The 15,264-nt window shown below is 42.7% G+C and overlaps 1 protein-coding gene across 8 annotated transcripts in view; it reads right to left on the bottom strand.

Annotated features, from left to right (window-relative positions):
- FOXP1 (forkhead box P1) overlaps positions 1–15,264 on the bottom strand; it is a 639,577-nt gene that overhangs the window by 547,783 nt on the left and 76,530 nt on the right. The gene's annotated exons all lie outside the window — the stretch shown is intronic.

Below are 15,264 nucleotides of genomic sequence, written 5' to 3' on the forward strand. Positions count from 1 at the left end.
AGATAAATGTACCCATTCCCTATTAAGTTGTGATCTTTATCGAAGAACAAAAAAAGTAAACAAAAAAATTAAATAATTTTAAATTATTTTAGAAATACTAATAGTAACAATGAACATTAAAACTAGTAGGAAAGGTAATCATCATTTTTTTTTCTCCAAAATAATTCTGTTTTATTCTAAAAATGATTATGGATTACATAAGGAGCAATACTCATGGAGATGTTTCCATCAAGAAAGCACGTACTGTGCGATGGTCAGGGCTCAAAAGTTGAGAAGCCTGAGTTCTGGACCCAGTATGGTCTTTAATCACTAGTGTGGCCCCAGGACAGTCATTTATCATCTCCAGATTCCAGTCTCTTCACCTGTAGGGTCAGGGCATTAACCGATGCTCTTCAAGTTCCTTCCACCTCTAAGCTTCTGTCTTTTTGAAAGAAGTATATTTCTTCTAACTACTTTAAACTACTAACTTCTCCTTTAAGTGTACTGTTTAAATAGAGGTTTTTGGTTTTTATTTTGTTTTTATCATGATTCACTCTTATGCTGACCTGCCATCAACACTGAAGATGTTCTGTGACCAGAGAGTTTTTCAAGCGCTTAGAATGCTAACCCTGGCACCAGTACCTAACCCTATTGAGCCAGCACCCCCAGTGGCTGGCAGCATCCCCTGGGTGCCCAGGAAAGGCTTCCATTCTTCTCCAACAAGCATAGCTCTAAGTCCTGTAGAAATCTGTCCAGATGTCTTCTAGATTGATGCTTCTCAAACTTCTGTGCATAAGCATCTTTTGGAGAGCATTTCAAAATACAGATTCCTGGGACCCATCTCCGAAGGCTCTGATTCACTAGATCTGGAGTGGGCCTGAGATTCTGCATTTCTAGAAAACTACCAGGAGATGCTGATACAACCAATCATGGACCACATTTCGAGTCGAATGGCAAAGTCCTATTCTCCAAGCCTCCAAGCAGCTTTGAGATCCAAGAAGTACTTCCAAGGTTCAGACATGCTCCCTAAAGCCATGAGGTCTATGTCATATAGCAAAAAAAGAAAAAAAAAAAAAAAAAGAAAAGAAAAGGGCTGAAGTTGTTTACCATCTTTAGGATAAACTTTGAATTTCTTTCCATGGCCTGAGGGCCCTACATAATCTGGTCACTTCCTACTTCTCTGACCCTACCTTAACTACCAACCCAATCCCAAACAATAACCAATGTACATACAGTGGCCTTCCTTTTGTTTCAAGCAAGGCAAGTGTCTTCCCGTCTCAGGGCTCGTGCACTTGCTACCTCAGCTTCCCGAGACGCCATGAGCCCATTCCTTACACAGCTGGCCCCTTCTTAGTACTGGATCTTAGGGACAAAGGCCACTTCAAAAAGCTTGTCTTGCCTACCTACTTAAGTTAGGTTCCAAGTTACTCCCAATCATATCATCCCATGTGCTTACTTCAGAGCTTTTGCCATGATCTATTTACTCACTTGTCGTCCCCACTAGAAATGTAAGCTCAATCAGATAAAAGAACTTTTTTTTTGTTTATCGCAATACTCCAAAATTTCAGAAAAACGCCCGGCTCATAGCAGGTACTCCATACGTTATCTTTTGAGTAAGTAAATGAATCAACAATTGGAAGAAATAACTTTTACAACCGTTATTTCGTTCTATTCTTACAACAAAGTTCTCAGCAGATATTATTAAACTCAATATGCAGGTAAGACAACTGAGGCACAGGGAGTTTTAGTAGCTGACTCGACTCTATAAAGCTTGTGTTCATGGGAACTCTATATTTTCCAGCCAATACCCTAATACAAAAGTCCTGAGTTTTTGTGATATACCCTTCTGACTCAAGCTTGCTCAAGTGAATTTTGGCATTACCTGACCTTACTGGTACTACCAATCATGGGCCACATTTTGGAACAGGCAGGTAATGCAAATGAGCGAAGGAGGCCAGGTGTAACGTAACAGGGAGAGGGAAGAAACGTAGCAAACTGAGAAATCCTCACTTTATCAGCTTCAAGGAGGAAGCCATTGGACTTCCCCCTCCAATTACTGCCACATGGGAACATACCCTCAAGAGCCTCAAGAGCTTTCAATTCTACAAATAAAGGAAGTAATCTAGATTTCTATTTAGTAAAATTTCAGAATCTTTCAAAGATGGCAGCTAACTTTTTAAATAAGTTATATTTAAACAAAACAAACAAGTTGCAATCCCTGTAGCAAAGGATGGATGAGGTCACTCACTGTCTCCAGTTTGAGGATTCCAGGGTGATTCAGAAGCACAGAGAAGCAGTACAGGTGACACAGAAAAGCACCAGTAGGTGTCTGGGCAGATAAGAGCTTTCCAGAAGAATTCATTATCTTGAGGTTTTGGAAGGAATTGGAAGATTGGGTGGAAAACGCATTTCACAGGTCGGAATATCATACTCGAAGGCTTGGGGGTGGGGAGTAGGCAAGTCAACAGCAAAGATAGCCATGAGGAGAGAGCTAGTGGAGGTTTCCTGTGGGAGTTTCGTTTTCATTCGGACTGGAGGAGTAGCAGCTTTCTAGCTAATACATAAATCGGTTAAACAATACGTTATGTGGCTGGATGCGGTGGCTCACGCCTGTAATCCCAGCACTTTGGGAGGCCGAGGTCAGGAGATTGAGACCACACTGGTCAACATGGTGAAACTCCATCTCTACTAAAAATACAAAAATTAGCTGGGTGTGGTGACGCCAGCTACTAGGGAGGCTGAGGCAGGAGAATCGCTTGAACCAGGGAGTCGGAAGTTGCAGTGAGCCGAGATTGCGCCACTGCATTACAGCCTGGTGACAGAGCAAGACTCTGTCAAGAAAAAAAAAAAAAAAAAATGCTCTATGTGTATGGTCATTAGTGCTGTCTTATTGACTTCTAATATTTTAAAGTAACCAGGCTTATCTAAAAATAAAGGGTGAATCACCAATGTGGTGTGTGGAAGTGTGTGTGTGTGTGCGTGTGTGCGTGTGTGCGTGTTGGTAAGAATTAAACAGTCATAGGATTGAATTCCATCTTCATGGAACCCCATAGCTAACTAAAATACTTAACTGTTCTGAACTCTAGACAAAAAAAAAAAAATACAGCAATTGAAATTTTTAAAAATACCAGAAGATAGATACCCAAATAAATTATCCTTTCCACAGTGCAGAGGCAAAAACAAAAAAGAAAAGAAAAAAATGACAGAAATCCCCACCTGCCTACGTAGAATTGTATAACTAGAAAAACTATCTTTTAAAGCTGAGGGCAAAATAGAAGTTTTTTCGAACAAACAGAAGTTTATCACCTCTCTTTAAGGAAATTCTAAAAGACTTATTTCAGACCAAAAAGAAACAATTTCCCAGAGAAAGTTTTTCGATTTAAGAAGGGAGGGAATTGTGAACTTATGAATTCAAGTGAAAAGTAAATGCACTAATAAACAATGTGCGAGTCTCAAACACTTTTAAAAAATGTAGCAGTACCCCCACTTGCTTTGTACCCCAGCTCACATATTTACACTGTAGCAGTATCAATCACCAAGGCCATGGACTGCAAATGTGAGTGTGCAGGGGGGCACCAGCCTAAAGCCCAAGTTCCTGCCCTCCATAGTCCAGAGATTCTTAAATAAGTTCCAGGAATCTGCTGTTCTACCAGATACCCCAGGTAACTCTGATAAAGATCTGAAGAACACTGCATTGCTCTCTGACTACTTTAGGGAAAGGAATTATTCAGTGAACCCCCAGGGGCTCATCCCTGGGAGGCTCCAGCTGAGAACACTATCAAACCTTTGTTCTTTTCCACTTCACTACAGCCCCAGAAGTACCTTGGCCCAGGAGGTCAGCAGTAACCCTGCCTCAACCCTGCTAATCAAGAGCTGCAATAAATTAAAAGCCCATTAAAATATTTTAGTGAAAAGCCTAGAAGTGCTGAAACATTAATTGTGCCATATTCAATCTGTTTTCCTAGAGATTTGAAAAGCCAGATTACCATCTTGGGGGTCATTAGAAAGAATGAAGCTTTCTCCCTATTCGATTTACATATTTAAAAATGCATGCGTTCTGGCAGTGGCTACTAAGTCTTTTCCAATGCTTTTCAAGTCCTGTGGCTACTCCAAATGCCACAGTCTAGCCATGGAGAGAGAAGCGTGGAATGCCACCCGGGCCTGCCTTGTTTTTGTAAAGCAAAGGAACCCAAATCCCAGGGCCTGTGGTTGCAAAACAGCTCCAGGAAAACAGGTAGAGGCAGCAACAAAACAACAAGTGATGTTTTCTTGTTTTGTTCTCCCCTGTTTATTTTTCCCTGAAGCAATCCCTGCTCAGTACAAAAGTCTGCAGGGAGCTGGAAAGAGCAGCTGTGGTTCCCTGAGGCCGGGACCTAGCAATCAAGTTGTTTACCAAACACTGCCAGGCACCAGGAAAACAACAACAGCACAGACAGCATTTGCATCTATTTTTCAAAAACAACCTCCAAAAGTCTGCCCTGGAACTTGCCTGCATAGCTGAGAGAAGAGCTTAAAAATTAAAGGAATGAACTGTACTGGGTTTTGGCCTCCATGGCCTAAATGTAATCAAGTATTCCATTTCTACTGAAGAATGTCTATCCTAAAAAGAGAGGATTGAGGAACTGCAGAATTTCAAGCAGTGGATTGATACGGACAACGTGCTCATCACGGACATTTCTGAGCATGCCAACAAAAGCCCTCTCAGTAAATTGACATCATATGCTAAGCCTCCAGCAACTCACAGACATCTTAACCAAGCACCAGAATCTCCAGGGGGGTTTGTGAAACACAGATTGCTGGGCCTCTCCTCCAGTTTTGCATTCTGTAGGTCCAAGATGGGGCCTGAGAATTTCCAGCAAGTTCCCAAGTGATACTGATGCTACTGCTCCGGGCACCATCCTTTGAGAACCAGTGCTTTAAAGCTAGATGCTCTATACCCACTCTGAAGATCTAGGAAGGAATTCATTTCCCACCTTGACCTCTCCCACAGGTTACTGGTTGAGTTATGGCAGTTACCTCGCATAGCTGTTTCCAGAACAAAATGCACTGGATGGTTTCCATCTGCTTCTCCAGAGGCTCCACTCACTATCCCCCACCCAGCTCTGTGTCCTGGAAGGCTGCTCTCTGTCCAGCCAGCCAATGGGAGTTCTCATCTCAGGAGGCCAGAGAAGATGGGGTATTCATTTCTCTGGTTCTGAGTCTCTCTTTGACCAGTGGCAACCCTGCCAGGCAGCTCTCTCCACACAACTTCTCTCTCTGGGTTCTTTCAGCCCTCCTCTGCCTCCCTCCCCTGGTCCACTTAAGGACTAGGAGAATTAAAAGCCATCTATTTCAATCAAGGACCCTGATACAAAAGTCAAATTCAATGTGTTGCCCACGGGATCTCCCTTGGTTTGAGAATGCTAAATGGCAATTTTATACACACACATAATATACGTATGTATATATACATACGTATAAACATGCACAAGTGTACATATGTACATAGGAACATACAGACATACAGATATATACATCTTCATTGCTGTATGTTTTTAAACGCAGCTAAATCAGATTGGCCAGAAAACCTGGGAGTCCCCTGGCCAGGGCCACCTCATGGAGTTTGCATGGATGTTTCCGCGGGTCCCACGTGCCACAGCAAGAGTTAGCCCGCTCTGTCTAATCTGTTACACAACCTTATAAAAAGTGCATTTGTGAGAGCTTCAATCCTTCTCTAATTTACAAACTTAGTTTCCTTTGTTGCAAATGGCACCAAAATAGAAAGGGAACAGAAGTGGGTGGAGCGGGCTCCATCACCAACTCCTGTGAATAACTTTTTGACAATGCTGAACCCAGTTCAAAAAAGCACATCAGCTGCAAAAAAAGGTATGTGTTTGTCAGCTCATAAATAAAATGCCAATCCACCTCGATTCACAGGCTAGGAAAAGAAGAACAAATAACACTTCTGTTTTTAAAATAATAATAATAACTCAAACATACCCTAAATAAGCATCTGTCTTTAGCACTAGGTTCTAATACAGTTGTGGTAAAAACGGTCACCAGATTTAACCAAATGCTTCACTACACCAGCCTCCATGATTTGGGCAAGCCCATTTAACTGACTTTGTTTCAGTGAAGTTCCCTAAAACTAACCAATCACTATTCCTTTTATTAATCTTCCACTAGTAAGATTTCTTTCAACTCACCAGAGGACTTACTGGTATCTATGTTCAAAAACAAATTTTTAAGTAAACCCGCTGGGTTAATTAGAACACATGGGGAATTACGTAAGTGCTTTTGTAGCTCTGAGGCTCAATCTGAAACCCTTTTTGGTTTATTTATTTATTGCTCTCTTTTTCACTAACAATCTCCTGAATATTCCGCTTGAAACTCGCAGTCTAGTGAGATTTTTCCTGTGGCATCTGTCTGCTCCATTCCCCCTTCTATGTCCAAACCGTGCTGTAGAGAACAACTGACCTAACTGATCACTTCCCCTCTTCCGGGATGAGACAAACCATCATCCTGCCCCCTTCAGAACACTCCAGAATCTCCCTTCTGTGTTGAAGAAACTCCACTCCTCCTTTCCCTAGGCCTTCGTTCTCACCTCTCTCCACCACCTTCCACTACCATCATCTGGATGAATGGAGAGACTTGCCTTTTACCCTTTTTTCTACCCTTAAAGACGTCTCCTCTCTCCTTTTCCAGAAGCCACTAGTTCCACATCTCTCAACTTCAGGCAAATAAAAAAGAAAGAGTTGGCCTCTCTTCAATTCCTGTTACAGCCAACTTGTTCCTCTGCCAACAGCCCACCTCGCCTGTCACCTACCCTCAAGGAAAGTACCATCGTCTTCCTCCACCATGATTCCAAGATCCATGGAAACGTTTCTACTCATAGTCACATGTAAGGGAATCACTGCTTCCTGCCCAGCCAACTGGCAGTTACTTCTAAATGTCAAGGATGGCTAGACACAGTGGCTCACACCTGTAATCCCAGCACTTTGGGAGGCTGAGATGGGCAGACTACCTGAGATCAGGAATTCAAGACCAGCCTGGCCAACATGGTGAAACCCTGTCTCTACTAAAAATACAAAAATTAGCCAGGCGTGGTGGCGGGTGCCTGTAATCCTAGCTATTCAGGAGGCTGAGGTGGGAGAATGGCTTGAACCCGGGAGGCAGAGGTTGTAGTGAGCTGAGTTCAAGTCTCTGCAGCCTGGGCAACAGAGTGAGACTCTGTCTCAAAAAAAAAAAAAAAAAAAAAGTATAATTTATGGTTTATAACACAAAGGACAAATGCTTGAGGGATGGATACTCCTGACATGATTATTATGCACCATGCACCACCTGCCTTGTATGGAAATACTTCATGTATCCTCTAATATATATACACCTACTATGTACCCATAAAAATGAAAAAATAAAAATGTGAAAAAATTAACTAAATAAATAAATGTTTAAAAAACAAAGAAAATATTCATTGGAACATTTCAGATTTGGGACTCTCAGGTTTGGGATACTCAACCATTAAGTATACATAATGCAAATATTCCAATACCCAAAACAAAAAAAATTCAAAAATCTCAAACACGTCCCAGTCCGAAGCATTTCAGATAAGGAATACTCAGCCTGTATATTTCTGTCTAGATCCCTGCAGTGTGGTCACTTCTGTTAACCTCAGTAGCCATAAAGATGGCGCTTCCAACAGCCTAGCCAAGGCTTACATCAGGCCCAATAAGGATAAAGCACTCAAAAAAAAAAAAAAAAAAATTGTTGAATGAGTGAATATATGCCTGTTTTATCTTAACTTCCTTAATCCTAAAAAGTTTCCAGTCCACTCAAGAAGCGGCACAGCACAGGAGCTACGATCATGAGTTGCTAAATGGACTGCCTGGGTTCAACCCTAGCTCTGCCCCTTATTAGCTGTGACCTTGATCAGGTTCCTCCACATCTGAAAATTGGGTTAATATTTGACCTCACACAGTAAAGGCTTAATAAGTGCTGGTTAACAGCCACTACTTCCTCTACATCTGAGGGCATGGTTGAAACATGGATCTCGCCATCCCTTAGAACTGTTCTACTTCTAAAACTCTGAATTCTCAAATTCTCCCGTGACTAATAACCTCCCATGGAGCTGGGTCATTTCTCCTGAACTTGCTTCTGGACTACACTGAGACATGCCACTAACCACCTTGAATCCATTGCTCCTCCCAGTGCACAAAATCCACCTTCCCGTTTCTGAACTCAGTGTCTTTTACATCATCTAAGACTCACATCGTGGCACCCAGTGCCCTGAAAACTCCAGTATCCCTCAAGATGGTCTTGTCTTTTCTACTGACTTCCTGTTCAAGCTCTTTGGTTTCTTTACCAGAGCGAGATCAGTGAGGCAGGGTCTGTGATTTGCAAGTTATATCCTGGATGGTGGCACGACAGTGCCTGGGACACAGAAGGTTGGGAGGTGTGACGTTCATCTGGAAGGCTCTTTTGGGGAGCCAGGAAGAGTCCCCAGAAGCCCACCTGGCACCCTATCTATAACAAGTTGCTCTTTAAGAATCATGGGAACTCCAGGATCATTTTCACAAAGACCTTCCATTCATAGTTCAATTAAATGGCAGAAAACACAAACCTTCCCTTCCCACTGGCAAACTGGGTCTAGCTAACTGAGCAGGGCTCACATAAGGCAGGTCTCCTGCTAGCAAGGCAAGTGGCGGCCCTGTCCCCAAGGCCCAGGGGAGCCTCTGCAGCTCCCTGGAAGGATGGTCAAGTGAACAGAGAGCTGGCTGCCATCTGGGTTCTTTATAAGGCTTTTGTGGTAAACATGTTTACTTTCTTTTGATTGGCTGGGCTTATCAAGTATTTTGTTTTGAGTCTTGCTCTATAAACATGTTTACTTTGAGGGGAGAGCTTTTTTGATAGCTAGCGCACTTGTTTTTCACACTTTTAAATTCAAAACATATTTTTCACAGCCTGTGGTAAACAACTCAAGGTGGTAAACAAATTATATTATTTTCATCTTCACACTAGAAAGGTGATCCCTATGTATCTATTCAAAGGCTTGAACTGGTTTGCCGGTAACCAAGGCTCTCTACTGGATGAGAACAAGAATTATATTCATAGTGATGATGTTACTAAAAGGAAAACATTACAATGGCAAATCCTGCAGTATCAAACCTAGGCCTCAGTTTCCCCAGTGGGAACATTCTAGAGGAAGCCATCCATAACAACAGCAGGGGTAGTCTTGTTAATTGATGACATCCATATTTTCCATGAAAAATTAAGGTTATGTAACCGGCATACATAACAGCTAATACGGGAGGAAAAATCAAATAATGTTTCAAAGAATGAAGAAACCAACTAGGTCATAACACTAAGTGCAATTCTTTTGAGATCTGTTTTCTGTGATGATTTTTGCCTGCTTTACAATTAGAAAAAAAAAACAAGTAGTAGCCTCTAATGTAAAACTGAAAAGCCTTTCGTCATTGGAAAAGGAGGAAAATAACAAAAGAGTTAAGAGAAGAAAAAAAAGGAACATATCTCTTGAGAGAAAACCAACGGTCCTTGAAGTAGGATTTAAAAGTGCTGTTTACATAGAGGCATCAGAAGAGCCCCTCTGTGGAGGTAAGTGTGAAGTCCCATAGCAGTGGAGCCAAATCTGTCTTCTAGAGAGTTCTCTTGGTCTCCATGTTCCAACTAGAAACAAAAGCCATCTTACCACAGGCCTTTGCAGTTAGTTACAAGTTACTTAAAGAAATAAAAATACAGGCCAAATTATTTGATAAAATAAATAATACCCCCAGCCCCCAAATCATCTTCTAAGCTTATGCCCAAGTTAAGTTAAAAAACAAACAGAATTTCAACATGATGAAACCCCATCTCTACTAAAAATACAAAAAAATAGCTGGGCGTGGTAGCACACACCTGTAATCTCAGATACTCGGGAGGCTGAGACAGGAGAATCACTTGAACCCAGGAGGCAGAGGTGGCAGTGAACCAAGATAGTGCCATTGCACTCCAGCCTGAGCAACAGAACAAGACTCTGTCTCAACAAACAAACAAACAAACAAAAACGAATTAAGGTTGTAACACCAAACTGTGGTAAACCTCCTCAGTGACTTGATGTTATTATTTCATCAGATATGGTACTGTAGGGAGGGGAGAACGGCAGAAGACACAGAAAGCCTGTATGCAGCCTCATCCATCATTCAGGCTGGAACATGCACAGAACATATAGGCATCAGAGTACAAACATACTAAGTAGCCTTGTTTTCCAAGGTTATAACATGCTCTGGGGACATACTGCATGAGGAAGTCAGGAGAAGGAGCCAAGGGCATTTGGAGGCAGCCACTCTTCCTGACTTTCAGATTCTCTCCTATCAAGGAAGAAGACCAAAATAAATCATTTCCAGGTAGTTTTAGCAGAAGGGCAACAAGGCCCAGGGGGTGAGTACACATCACAAATCCCCAGGAAGACCAACGCCGTTCCAGCTTTGCCAACAACTGTTTGAGATGTTTCGCAAGTCAGTGAGCTTCTCGGAACCTGAGTTTCCCTTCCTATAAAATGAAGGCATTTGAATCCCATCTTTTTGAACAATACTATGTCATAATTTTATGCTTCAAATTGGCAAAACCACTTTGGGGGATAACCAAGAATTCCAGGCTACATCATCCAATCAATACAATACTTAGAGCACTTTCAAAAAACCCACCAAGGAACCAAAGCTACCACAACTTAAAAGGAGCAGAAATGAAATTTCAAATTAATATGACGTTGGCCAGTGACTAGTCATCAAGCATACTTCAGCATTTAGTTGTCTGAACAGACAGGTGACTCAGCGGGGAATGGGTTACCCAGCCAGCCACGCTCATCTGACCCACTGCCTCAAAGTAATTTTTCCTCAATCTTCAAAACCAAGAAAGTAAATGACTGATGAAATGACTGAAGAATAACTTCCAGACAACTCTTACAACATTAAAAAATAAAACTAAACTTCAGCACAACAGTAAGTAGATAAGAAGAAAACAACCCGGTTCAGAGCTGTCCAACGTCTGATGGCCACAGTTCCTTCTGACAAAGGAAACATGCACATTCCAGGGTGTGGAATGATGCGGTTTGGAAATGTCTCGAGGGGCCACGAAAAGAGCTGATGATCAGGACAATGTCATCAAGAAAAGAGTCACGGCGCCCAAGTGGTGACATTTCTGTTGCAAATATGAGAAAGGAAAGGAACACACTGGTCCTTCATCCTGGTGTTCACTGCGGTCGTAGGACTTTTGGATATCCTCCTGGGTACATCCAGTTCTGAGACCAACTAACGTGTGAAGCCTGTGCTGCACTGCACATGAGGTACTCTGCCCATAGCATTTCCATCTACTCTCTTATTAAGCTTTGTAACAGTGGCAAGAGTAAATACTATTATCTTACAGATAAAGGAACAAAAGCTGGTGAAGGGAAGGAAGTCCTTTATCCGAGACTACAGTTAGTGACACAGTCACATCTTTCTGAAACCCAAGCCTCGTCCCTTAACCACCACTGAACACTACTGAGTAACATTTTTCCAACAGCTCAAACAGGAAAAGTAGGAACATTTGGAAGGGTTCCCAAAATAAAGCCACACTGGGAATACAGAGTTATAATTCTACTCAAAACTCCACATGGACTCCCACTGTCTAAATCCCTTGGCTTCTTGCTTGAAGTCAGCCAAATCCAGGAAGCAGAAAAGCAAGGCAACCTGGAAATGACATGGGACATCTCCCCCAAGAAAGGAGACAGGGAGGGGGTTTATGATAGCATACGAGGCATGCACTCAGTCCTCCTATTAGACTGTAGAAGAGGGATGCTTTCTTTCTTTTTTTTTTTTTTGAGATGGAGTCTCACTCCGTCACCCAGGCTGGAGTGCAGTGGCACCATCTTGGCTCACTGCAACCTCCGCCTCCCCTCCCAGGTTCAAGTGATTCTCCTGCCTCAGCCTCCAGAGTAGCTGGGATTACAGGCACACGCCACTACGCCAGGTAAATTTTTGTATTTTTAGTAGAAAAAGGGTTTCACTGTGTCAGCCAGGATGGTTTCGATCTCCTGACCTCATCATTTGCCCGCCTGAGCCTCCCAAAGTGCTGGGATTACAGGCGTGAGCCACTGCGCCCAGGCCTGAGGAGGGATGCTTTCTAGTCCTCTCTCTGTCTCCCTTCAATTCTCCCATTTTCTTCTGAATCACAACTGTGGGCATCGTCCCCCTTCCTCTCCTACTTCTTCCCCTCCACGAATGTCACCTGTCTAAAGTCTAAAGGATGAGATTATCACTTCCACCCGGAAGCCTCTCAAATGAAATTAAATCAAACATTTATTGCACTGTGGTACACATGCATTGGGTGAGGTGGGGGATACCCAGGCACAGTCTGCCTCTCAGGGCGAGAAGTTAAATAACAATGTGCGATTTAAATAACATTTCAAGACAACAATAAGAGCCTTGTCACAGGGAGTACATGATTAATTGCCAGATGAATTCTGCAGACAATAATTGCTGCAAAGTTCAAAAGGAGGGAGCAATCACTTCCAACAAATATATCCCAGGTTGCAAACTCTCCACTGTGGAGAGTCCTAGTTCGTGGTTGGCTTCGGCAGAGTGTTGGGAATTGGCTGCCTGGCATCCGATCCTGGCCATGCGACTTGTGGTCCAACCCTGTTTAAGCTTTCTGGGCCTCTGTTTCATCAGCTGCAAAAAAAAGGTAACGATACTTCCTATATCATGGAGTGGTTTGAAGATTAAGTGGGATAATGCATGTAAACCTTGAAACAGGGAAAGTGGTGGTCTTACGTCTCCTGTCTCCATGGCTGTGTATCTATCATTTGAATCCGCACACTCACCCTACACTGGCTCCCCCTCCTCACCTTCCTGTGTTCACCAAAGCCCCAGGTTTTCTTTCCCAACTAGCTGGTAACTTTTCCAACTAAGCGGTTCCATAGTGTCCTTCCCCCAGTACCAACCAGCTACCATGTCTGCCCTTGACTTAGGCTCGGTGCTGGCTCTTGCGTCCAGATTTCCACCTCCATTTCTAGTATCCTAGGACAAGAGCAGAAAGCTGAACATCAGGGCACCTGGGTTCAGCTCCCAACATTGACATAGAGTAGCCTTGTAATTCTGCACAAATTACACAGTTTCTCTAAACCTCCACTTCTGCTTCTATAAAATGTGGCTAATGAAAGTCCCTACCTCCAAGCATTGCTGGGATTAAGTTATACAATTGGAGAGCACTGTGCTCAGTGTCTAGCCAACCAGCAAGGGCTACACACCTGAGAGCTGCTGTTCTCATCTTTGCTTGGACCACACAACTAACTCAACAACAGTGTCCCCGACTGCTCTCTCCTCTCTCAAATGTGCGACTTGCTGCCAGTCCTTCATGATACCAGATTTGGGTCAGCAAACCATAGAACTTAATTATGCCCCAGTTTTCTTTCATGCCCACTGATCTAATTTTACATCAAAGTTTCACAAATAGAAACAGGTACTCTCATGCACAGCCAGGGCCAGGGTAAACTGACACCGCCTTTCCAGTGGGGTGGTGATTGGCTTCAACAAGACTTAGAATCCCTTCCAAAGAGTAAGGAGTGAACAGGAATGCATGCTCTTAACAAAACAGTAATCACTGGGGTAAATTCAACTACAAGGTCACAAAGGAATACATCATAGCATTATCTAGTATATGAAAACAGAAAAATAAATGTCAGTTAAAAACTATTTCTGATTCGTATGATAATGAAATACTATGCAATCATTAAAAAGTATTGTAAAAAGAAACAAGGGCATAGAAGGAAACGTGATTCCCAAACCATACCTGCTTACCAAATGTCTATTGAATGATATGTTGTGAAACTGCTTTTTTTTTTTTTTTAGATGGAGTCTCGCTCTGTCGCCCAGGCTGGAGTGCAGTGGCACAATCTCGGCTCACTGCAAGCTCTGCCTCCCGGGTTCACGCCATTCTCCTGCCTCAGCCTCCCAAGTAGCTGGGACTACAGGTGCCCGCCACCACGTCCAGCTAATATTTTTTTATTTTTAGTAGAGACGAGGTTTCACCATGTTAGCCAGGATGGTCTTGATCTCCTGACCTCGTGATCCGCCTGCCCTGGCCTCCAAAGTACTGGGATTACAGGAGTGAGCCACCACGCCCGGCCCAAAACTGCTTCTTTTTAAAGTTGTTTGAGTACTTACTGTGTACCAGCTGCTAGGAATGAGCACATTACATACACTAGGCTACTGCAAAATCCAATGAAGTGTTATTATCCTCATTTTATAGACAGAAAATGGAGACAGAGGGAAATGAAATAACTTGTCCAAAGACACACAACTAGTAAATGGATTTAAACCCAAGTCTTATTCCAAAGCCCTTGCTCTTTTCTAATGAGTGCTGCTGCCTATAAACTTATTAGTATATTTATGGCTATATTAAGTATAATTCTATAGGGGGCAAAAGGACTAGAAAAGCAGACAAAAATACTAGATGTAATTCTTTTTAGGGGGTAGCACTATAGATAATGTTTATTCTAGCTTTGATTTGGTTTTTAGATTCTTTACATTTATCATAAATCATTTTTGTAATAAAGGGAGGAAATTTGGGGGACAAAGTATTTTTCTGTTTTAAAAGCTTAAATGGCAGCCACCATCTCTCCCTCACTGTGACAGAAGCAGATGCTGGACAGGCGCTGGGCTTGTGAGAGAAGGCAGTGCCTACCCAGTGGTTAGAGGTCCAGGTGCTGGAGTCAGATGGCCTGGGTGCAGACCCCCAAGAAGCTCTGGGGAAGCTGCTCGGGCCTCTGTGAGTTAGAAATAAGAAGGTACGTACAGGGCTTGGATCAGGATTAACAGATCCTGAGTGCTCTGTAATATTAGTGATACTTATTGTTTTACAAGTGACATCTTCACCATACTCAATATGTTTTATAGCCTCTCTCTGCAGAGGTGACCAAAACATCATTAAGGCAATGTGTCCCAGTATCTTTTAACCAATTAACATAATAGATCCTACAACCACCCCTCTCTGGCCCCCAACCTCCCAAGGGCTTAGGGCTGTCAAAGCAACAACTTAGGTCTGCACAGTGATACTCTGCCTTGGAATTCTGCTCTGACCCTGGCTGGCTCTGAAATCTTGTGGATGTCACTTAACTTCCTTGCCTCAGTTTCCTCACAAGATGGAGAGGGCAACAGCTCACAGCTGACAGGATTGTTGTAAGGACAAAAGGAGAAAATGTATGTGTGATACTAAGCCTACTGGGACTTCTCAATAAACTTGACCCATGGTGACTACTTCAACATTTTCTTT

Source organism: Trachypithecus francoisi, unplaced genomic scaffold, assembly GCF_009764315.1.
Source record: "Trachypithecus francoisi isolate TF-2019V2 unplaced genomic scaffold, Tfra_2.0 Lachesis_group0, whole genome shotgun sequence".
Taxonomy (NCBI): Eukaryota; Metazoa; Chordata; class Mammalia; order Primates; family Cercopithecidae; genus Trachypithecus; species Trachypithecus francoisi.